Below are 8,059 nucleotides of genomic sequence, written 5' to 3'. Positions count from 1 at the left end.
GACAACACTCTCGTTACCTTCTCCCCCGTTAAAGGGGGCACACACTAACCCTTCCTCAGTATGCCCCCTCATATAGTCTTGAGTTGTTGCATAAGTACAGATGTACCTAAAAAAAAAAAAAAAAGACATACCCCTCCTCAAGGTAGCCAGCCGCATCCATTATTGGCATATTCTGCCATATGACATATCAGTGTAACCAGCCACACTCCCTCTCTGAGCAGCCAATCACACTGCCTCTCCACTTTTCTCTACCATCATAGCTGTCTCTCTAATGCCTCTTCTTTCATTACAGCTGCACCTTTACCCTATTCTGATAAAATTATGTCACCACCCTCTTTCTGTACAGTTGCCCTATAACAGCTTTCCTGTTATAGATGCCATCTCTTATCCTCATTCCTTCCTCTGCCAGTACAGTTGGATCTCTGCCACCTAGCTCCTGGTACACCTTCCTCGCCATTCACCTGGGCTGTAGAAGACTCAAACCGTGGACCCCACATGTATTAGGCCGAATCTTTATCGACCTTTTATACACTTTCCCCTCCATTCCCCCTTTTCCCAGACAAGCTGCATCTTGACTCCTCCTCCTCCTCCCAGAGCAGGTGCCTCATCATCCCATCTGTCTGGCAGTAAAGCTGGCTCTATGCCCCCCCACACACACACCCTTTCAGTACAACAGCCTCTAAACACAATCTTCCTTTGCTGGATGTCTGTTTAAAAGTGAGCGATTGGTTAAGCTCACTGTCTACAATATCCACATAAAGGATACTGTATACAGGTAAGGGCAACCCCCCCATGATCTGAATTTAAATAACAGTTCGGTATCCGCATCTCGTATTGGCTAGCTCTTGTAAGCACATTTGTTATCAGCGTAGGTATGCCTGACCATCACACACTTGTATTTCACAAAAGACAAATCTACCTGGTCCTTTCTTACATTAGTTCGTCCTTGTATAAAGTGTTAGAATGTAAATGTCCCTTATAATGACTACTAGTTATAGAGAAAATGTCATGAGGCAAATCACTAGGCTGGTGAAAACCTTGACAGTCTGGAGGCAGAGGATATCGATACATAGCACTAGATTTTAATAGTTATTGTTTTACTCGTAATATAAAGACATAATAGTCAATAACTAAAGTACATAATTTATAAATATAGTATGTCAACCCCTCGTAGCCTGGTGGATAGCGTGCAGGACTCGTAATTCTGTGGCGCGGGTTCGATTCCCGCACGAGGCAGAAACAAATGGGCAAAGTTTCTTTCACCCTATGCCCCTGTTACCTAGCAGTAAATAGGTACCTGGGTGTTAGTCAGCTGTCACGGGCTGCTTCCTGGGGGTGGAGGCCTGGTCGAGGACAGGGCTGCGGGGACACTAAAGCCCCGAAATCATCTCAAGATAACCCATTGCCCTGTTTAGATAGTACTTTTTGTAACTATGTAGACCATCATATACATACATAGATGTAATGGGAATTAGATACAATAGTATAATTTGGTACTGCAGTACCAAAGACAGTGGCCCTGGTCAGAGACCGGGCCACGGGGCTCTTGATTCATGGAAGATACACAATGTAGACACAAGGTAGGTCGGTAGGCAGGCAGATTCCCCAAGCCTGTTGAGCTATACCTGAGCAACAGAAATCAGACAAGTCAGAAGGCTGGGAATGACTGCACATTCTTGGATTGTTAAAATGCCTTTGACACAGTACTTTGCATGAAACTACAGTGCAGTGAAACTACATTTGAAGCTGTGTCTGGAGTCTGTCTCCACTACTTCTCTAAATAGCCTGTCTTGGTACACACTATCTATTCTTCCTGAGAATTTTTGTGTGGTGATCAAGTCCATTATAACTCTTCTGTCTTCCAGTACCATGAGATTTAATTGCTTTAGTCTTCATAATTCATGCTTCTCAGCAGTGATGTTAATTTAGTGGCATACCTCAAGACTTTCTCCAGTTTCATTTTGTATTGTAACAACATCATGAGGATTCCACCATACCTTGTGGTTACCTTGCGATGATTGCGGGGCTCAACATCCATGCGGCCTGGTCCTCGGCCAGCCTCTCCGTTGTGCCACATTTTTCAAAACTGACTTAAGTGTGGTGTACAAAGTCAAAATTTACTTCATATTCTGGCTTACATAGGTAGTTCTAATATTGGGTAATTTTCCATACACAGCAGATATCTGATTTATGTGGGTGTTGGGAGACAGATTCAGCATGATACCAGTTCCTAGACCTTCTGAGAGGGCTTCCCTTTGGTGAGTCCCTGAACTAGCCACCTGGATAGCTCTAAAATCTGTCATGCCCCATTAAGCCTTGGTGATGAGTGATCAATGCCTACTGAAGACTAGAATGTAATAATAACAAACAATAATAATAATAATAATAATAATACACAGAGAAATCATATCATATATCAAAGAACAAATCCACAGGAGCCTTGATGAGGGTTTGAACCTATGTGTTGAATGTTCCCAGACGTTCTCTAGTCAACTTTTTGACCATGTCATGGTACAGTTGACTAGAGCGCGTCTGGGAACACTCACCGCATAGGTTCGAACCCTCATCATGGCTCCTGTGGATTTGTTCTAATAATAATAATAATAATAATAGTGTATTTAGGTAAAAGTACAGTGTACCTACATACAAAATAAGTTACAAGCAGAATGTTGGATTTTTAGATAGCGCTAGTATACACTATGCCTAAAGCCACTAATATGCATAGTATTTTGGGCATGTCATATTTCTGGTGCACTCATTAGAGACGAGGGAAGTCTGGAGATACTTGATCAACCCAAGACAACAAGAAAAAGCCACCAGAAGGTAGAGCAACGCAGAATAATTAGCTGCATGGGAAAACATTGGCAACTCTGTTAACTAGTCAAGCCTGGCCCCCAGACGGGACTTGGGCGAGTAGAAGAACTCTCAGAATCCTCTCCAGGTACAATACAGGTACAACTATGTACACATACAGCCAGTGTTCATGTAAGAGAGACTGATCTGTAGTTTAGCATGGCTATCTTTTTTATATTGACTCTTCCAATTTTCCAATAGTTCACCTGTTATCAGTGATTTGTTTCATATCATTGTAAGTGAGCAGCATAGTTGCTTCAACCCCCCATCCCCTTCTCTTAGTGTATTGTTATTGTTATTTGCTATTTATATTCACAAGAGTTTTTACAGTCTTGTACAACCACTAGCACGCTTAGCGTTTCAGGCAAGTCCTTAATCCTATGTTCCCCGGAATACGACCCTGCCAAATAGTTTTAACAACCAGGTACCCATTTTACTGTTGGGTAAACAGAGGCTACAGTTAAGAAGTGATGCCCAGTAAATCCTCCCCGGCCAGGATACGAACTCAGGACAAAGCGCTCACGAAACGCCCGGCGAGTGTCTTAAACACTACACCACGGGGACTGATATATATATGGCGAGATATTGTCTGGTCCTACAGCCATAGTAGTGTCTAGTTCCAGTGGGTGCACAAATATTTTCTCTCTTGCTTTATATTGTGAAGATTATTTCTAATCGGTTGAGTTCCTTGCACACATTTCTCGTCATTCTCTGCAAATGTGTTCTTCCCTGTCTTCTGTTTCATCACCTGTTCCCTTGCAGTTGATTTCCTTCTCTTATATCTGTAAAGCAGTTATGGTCGAATCTTTGGTATATTTGCTGTGTTTCTTAAACTGTGTTTGCTTATATTTTCTCACTCTTGAGGTACTCATTCCTGGAATTTTAGTACTTTCCTCAGCTCTGTTATTCTGTAGGTCCTGTAAACTCTCTATAGCTTTGTACTTAATTGCTTTGTTTCCTTATATCCTTTGTCAATTCATTGCCATGTTTTTGGGGGGGGGGAAGGAGGAATAAATTTGTCAACTGCCTGACACTTTTGGGTGGCGTAGTCCATCATGTTTTGTGCATTCTTTTATCCGAGTTGTGTTTCCCACGGTATTCACAATAGAAAATATAATCTCTGTTGTTTTTACTTCAGTATGCCAGCTTAGTACCTTGCAGCCCCTTCCCTGAACTGGTCAGGTCTTCCTCCTGACTTGTTGGCTTGTGTGTGTTTAGGTTCCCATGTATCTGAGCCCTCGTGTGGGGCCCCTTATTCTCCCTTTCTACCTTTCCATGATTGAAATCTCCCATGATTAATAGTCAGGATCCATTCCTACAGACGTTTGATGCTGCTCTTTGGCAAATAGTAGTATTTGCTATGTTTGTGTCATACTGGTCATTGTCTATTGTTATATTGTGATGGGTTGTACATCACTATTGCTACTGATCTTGGACCACCAGTCATATAGTTCCTATTATGTTGTCTCAGAGTCTTTGCAGCCTGCAGTTATCATCTCAAATCCCCTGACCTTTATGATCAACAGGGCCACTCCTCCACCTCTTTTATTCCCTCTTCTTGTGGGTGAAGTTATGTTTTCGGTCACAAATGTTGCAATTCATTTACAATGCCTAATCGGTATACAGTATCGTATATATAGTTTGTTCTGTCCTCCAAGGACAGGGTTAGAGGCTAGGCTAGCCAGCTAAAGGGTGTTGTGGTTGAGGGTAAAAGGTTAGGTAGATGGTGTAGAGGATTTATGATGGTGATGGCAGTGGTTGGGTATTGTGGCGAATAGACGATGTAGTTGGGAATGGAGGGGTGGTGGTGTGGGTAGAGGATAGGAAGAGGGTAAAGGTATAGATAGGGCAGTGCCGGGGAGCATGTGGGTTGAGGGTATGATTGATGGTGAGGGTAGAGGGTGTGGCAATGGAGGAGGGTTGAGAGTAGAGGACTTAGTGGAGGGTAGTGGAGGTGGTGGGGGATGGGAAGGGTGGTGGGGGGAGAGGGAGGAGGGGGTAGCCAACATCTTGGCGTGGTGACCAAGGTCTCTAAGAGGAACCTGTACCCCAGTGCTGATTCAGACGCTGTGGGACTCGCGCTTACCCGTCCGCCTGTCCGTGTGTGTCTGTCTCCCTGCCTGTCTGCATGTAGATCAGGACGGGGCCAGGCTCTAGCATTCCTTATTGATTAACTGGCAGGACGCCAGTTCTCGGTTTACAATAATTCCGGTTTACCGGGACCAGTGCACAGTGATTTATTGTCAGTCAAAGTTTGACAAGTGTGAAGTTTACCTTGGTTGTGACATACAGAAATTAAACTTTTACTGTGATTATAGTGACGAGCGGTGAAAGTGTACAGTGATACAGTAGATTTACTCGGCAAGTTAAGATGATAGCCTACAGTGTTAATTTGCGGTGATCGTTTGTGATGACTTTTGGAGATACCTTGTAAATGTGTTCTGTAAGAGTGTTGTTGAACCTGTTATCTTAGGTGCGCCAAGTTGAACACCTGAGGTGTACGTCTAATTACACCTGAGGAGTACATCTGTGTACACCTGAGAAGTACATTTGTTTACACCTGAGGAGTACACCAATGTACACCTGACCAGTACACCAATGTACACCTGACCAGTAAACCAGTGCACACCAGAGGCCAGATTCACGAAGCAGTTACGCAAGTACTTACGAACCTGTACATCTTTCCTCAATCTTTGACGGCTTTGGTTAAATTTATCAAACAGTTTACAAGCATGAAAACTTGCCAATCAACTGTTGTTATCGTCATAAACAGCCTCCTGGTGCTTCGGAGCTCATTAACCGTTTAATAACTGTAAACAAAGCCGCCAAAGATTGAGAAAAGATGTACAGGTTCGTAAGTGCTTGCGTAACTGCTTCGTGAATCTAGCCCCTGGCCTCTACACACGCAGTCTTGACTGTGAATAACAACGGCGGCCTTGTGAGATGTGAATGTATTGTGTTATACGATTGCTTACTGCGACCTTAAGGCGCATTTAAGGGTAGGGTAGGGTAGGGTAGGGTGGGGTGGGGGTGGGGGGTGGGGGGTCCTAGTCGATCGTTGAGATAAATAATTCCATTGTTTATGATTATTAGCTGATATGGTGTTGTTTATTGTTTACAATTATCAGCTGATGGACTGTTGCGTATTGTTTACAAACAGATGATATTCTTCCGGGTTACTGTTTACAATTATCAGCTGATATACTTCCGGGTTACTGTTTACAATTATCAGCTGATGTACCGTTGCGTATTGTTTACAATCATCAGCTGATTCAGCTTAACTTTTAAATAGAGTCAACAGCTGATGTTGTGTTGGGTTTTGTTCGCTATAAGACTCTTCACTGCGCATTGATGCATTGGTTAACATTTAGTCTCCACACGCGGTTACAGTCAGCTACTGGGAACATAATAGTTGCAAGTAGCACGGGCTATGGTGAGCCCGTAGTGGACTTACCTGGCACAGGAGCGGGGCAAGTAGCACGGGCTATGGTGAGCCCGTAGTGGACTTACCTGGCACAGGAGCGGGGCAAGTAGCACGGGCTATGGTGAGCCCGTAGTGGACTTACCTGGCACAGGAGCGGGGCAAGTAGCACGGGCTATGGTGATCCCGTAGTGGAGTTACCTGGCACAGGAGCGGGGCAAGTAGCACGGGCTATGGTGAGCCCCGTAGTGGACTTACCTGGCATAGGAGCGGTGCTGTAACTATCTGTAATGCTGTTTGATGATTGAAGGCAATGGAACATTAGTTTTTTTGTCAGTTCTGCGCGGGCCTTAAGCCTCTGGCTGGCCGAACAAAGATCTGACTTCGAATAACGAGCAAAGGGGGAAGAGGGTGTTATGTTTACAGTGAGTTACCTTGAGGTGGTTGGGTGGTTCAAGGTTTCTGAGACCCGATTGGTCTTTCAAGTCCGCTTCCCCATCTGCTCGCAGCCTGATGCATGAGTCACAACCCCCTTGATCAGGTGTCCTTTGGAGGGCGTTAATCAGGGGGCCAGATTCACGAAAGCACTTACGTCAACACTTACGAACCTGTACATCTTTTCTCAATCTTTGTCGGCTTTGATTACAGTTATTAAACAGTTAATGAGCTCCGAAGCACCAGGAGGCTGTTTATAACAATAACAACAGTTGATTGGCAAGTTTTCACGCTTGTAAACTGTTTAATAAATGTAACCCAAGCCGTCAAAGATTGAAGAAAGATGTACACGTTCGTAAGTGCTTGCGTCAGTACTTTCGTGAATCTGGCCCCAGGTTCCATTTTCAACACCCGCGGGGGTGAAGTTTTGACGCTTCAGATGAAAATTATTGAAATTTATGTGAGCGGTTAAAAAATAATGTAAGGGAGGATTTGACGTTACGTTTTTCCGCGGCGAGTATTCATTCAAATTCAAATTTAGGAAAAGGACATACATAGATGATTTACAAACTTAATGTTGGATTTATAGATCGAGGTAGTATATACAATACCTAAAGCCACTAATACACATAGCGTTTCTGGGGCCAGATTCACGAAAGCACTTACGAACGTGTACATCTTTCCTCAATCTTTGACGGCTTTGGTTACATTTATTAAACAGTTTACAAGCATGAAAACTTGCCAATCAACTGTTGTTATTGTTATAAACAGCCTCCTGGTGCTTCGGGGCTCATTAACTGTTTAATAACTGTAATCAAAGCCGACAAAGATTGAGAAAAGATGTACAGATTCGTAAGTGCTTGCGTAACTGCTTCGTGAATCTGGCCCCAGGCATTAAGGCTAGTGGTGTGGTACAGTGTATTGAAAAGTGATTTGTTTCCACTTTGGACTTATCATGCGGCGATAGTATGGTGACTGGAGCAGCTTATGGTGTTAGGAAAGTGTAGTGTGGCCTTGGAGGTGGGTATAGTGAAATGTGTGTGTGTGTGTGGCGTTGGGGTGTGGCCGTGACGGGTTGTGTGGTGAGATACAGTGCAGACAGTGGTGGGGGTGTAGTGGGGGTGTGGTGGGGGTGTAGTGGGGGTGTGGTGGGGGTGTAGTGGGGGTGTGGTGGGGCTGGGGTGCGGGTGTGGGCGGCTCTTCTCACTATGGAACTGGATATTATGTGGTACACTGTCTCTCTTTCTCTCTCTCTCTCTCTCTCTCTCTCTCTCTCTCTCTCTCCAAGCAGAGTAAACAATAATCATACAAGTTGTTATTAATGTGAATGATGCGCTTGACTGTTGGTTA

At 44.1% G+C, this 8,059-nt stretch overlaps 1 protein-coding gene across 2 annotated transcripts in view; it reads left to right on the top strand.

The window, feature by feature from the left end:
* The first annotated feature begins 4,929 nt into the window (after positions 1-4,929).
* Spn (Spinophilin) overlaps positions 4,930-8,059 on the top strand; it is a 135,652-nt gene continuing 132,522 nt past the window's right edge. The window contains exon 1 of one of the 2 annotated variants that reach the window (XM_069309615.1): positions 4,930-4,953. The gene's annotated coding sequence lies outside the window, so the exon portion shown is untranslated. The remainder of the gene's footprint in view (positions 4,954-8,059) is intronic. The other variant, XM_069309616.1, reaches the window with a different exon arrangement.

This window comes from Procambarus clarkii, chromosome 65 (assembly GCF_040958095.1).
Source record: "Procambarus clarkii isolate CNS0578487 chromosome 65, FALCON_Pclarkii_2.0, whole genome shotgun sequence".
Taxonomy (NCBI): domain Eukaryota; kingdom Metazoa; phylum Arthropoda; class Malacostraca; order Decapoda; family Cambaridae; genus Procambarus; species Procambarus clarkii.
The sequence above is the reverse complement of the archived record's forward strand: the minus strand, read 5'-3'. Positions and strand labels throughout refer to the sequence as shown.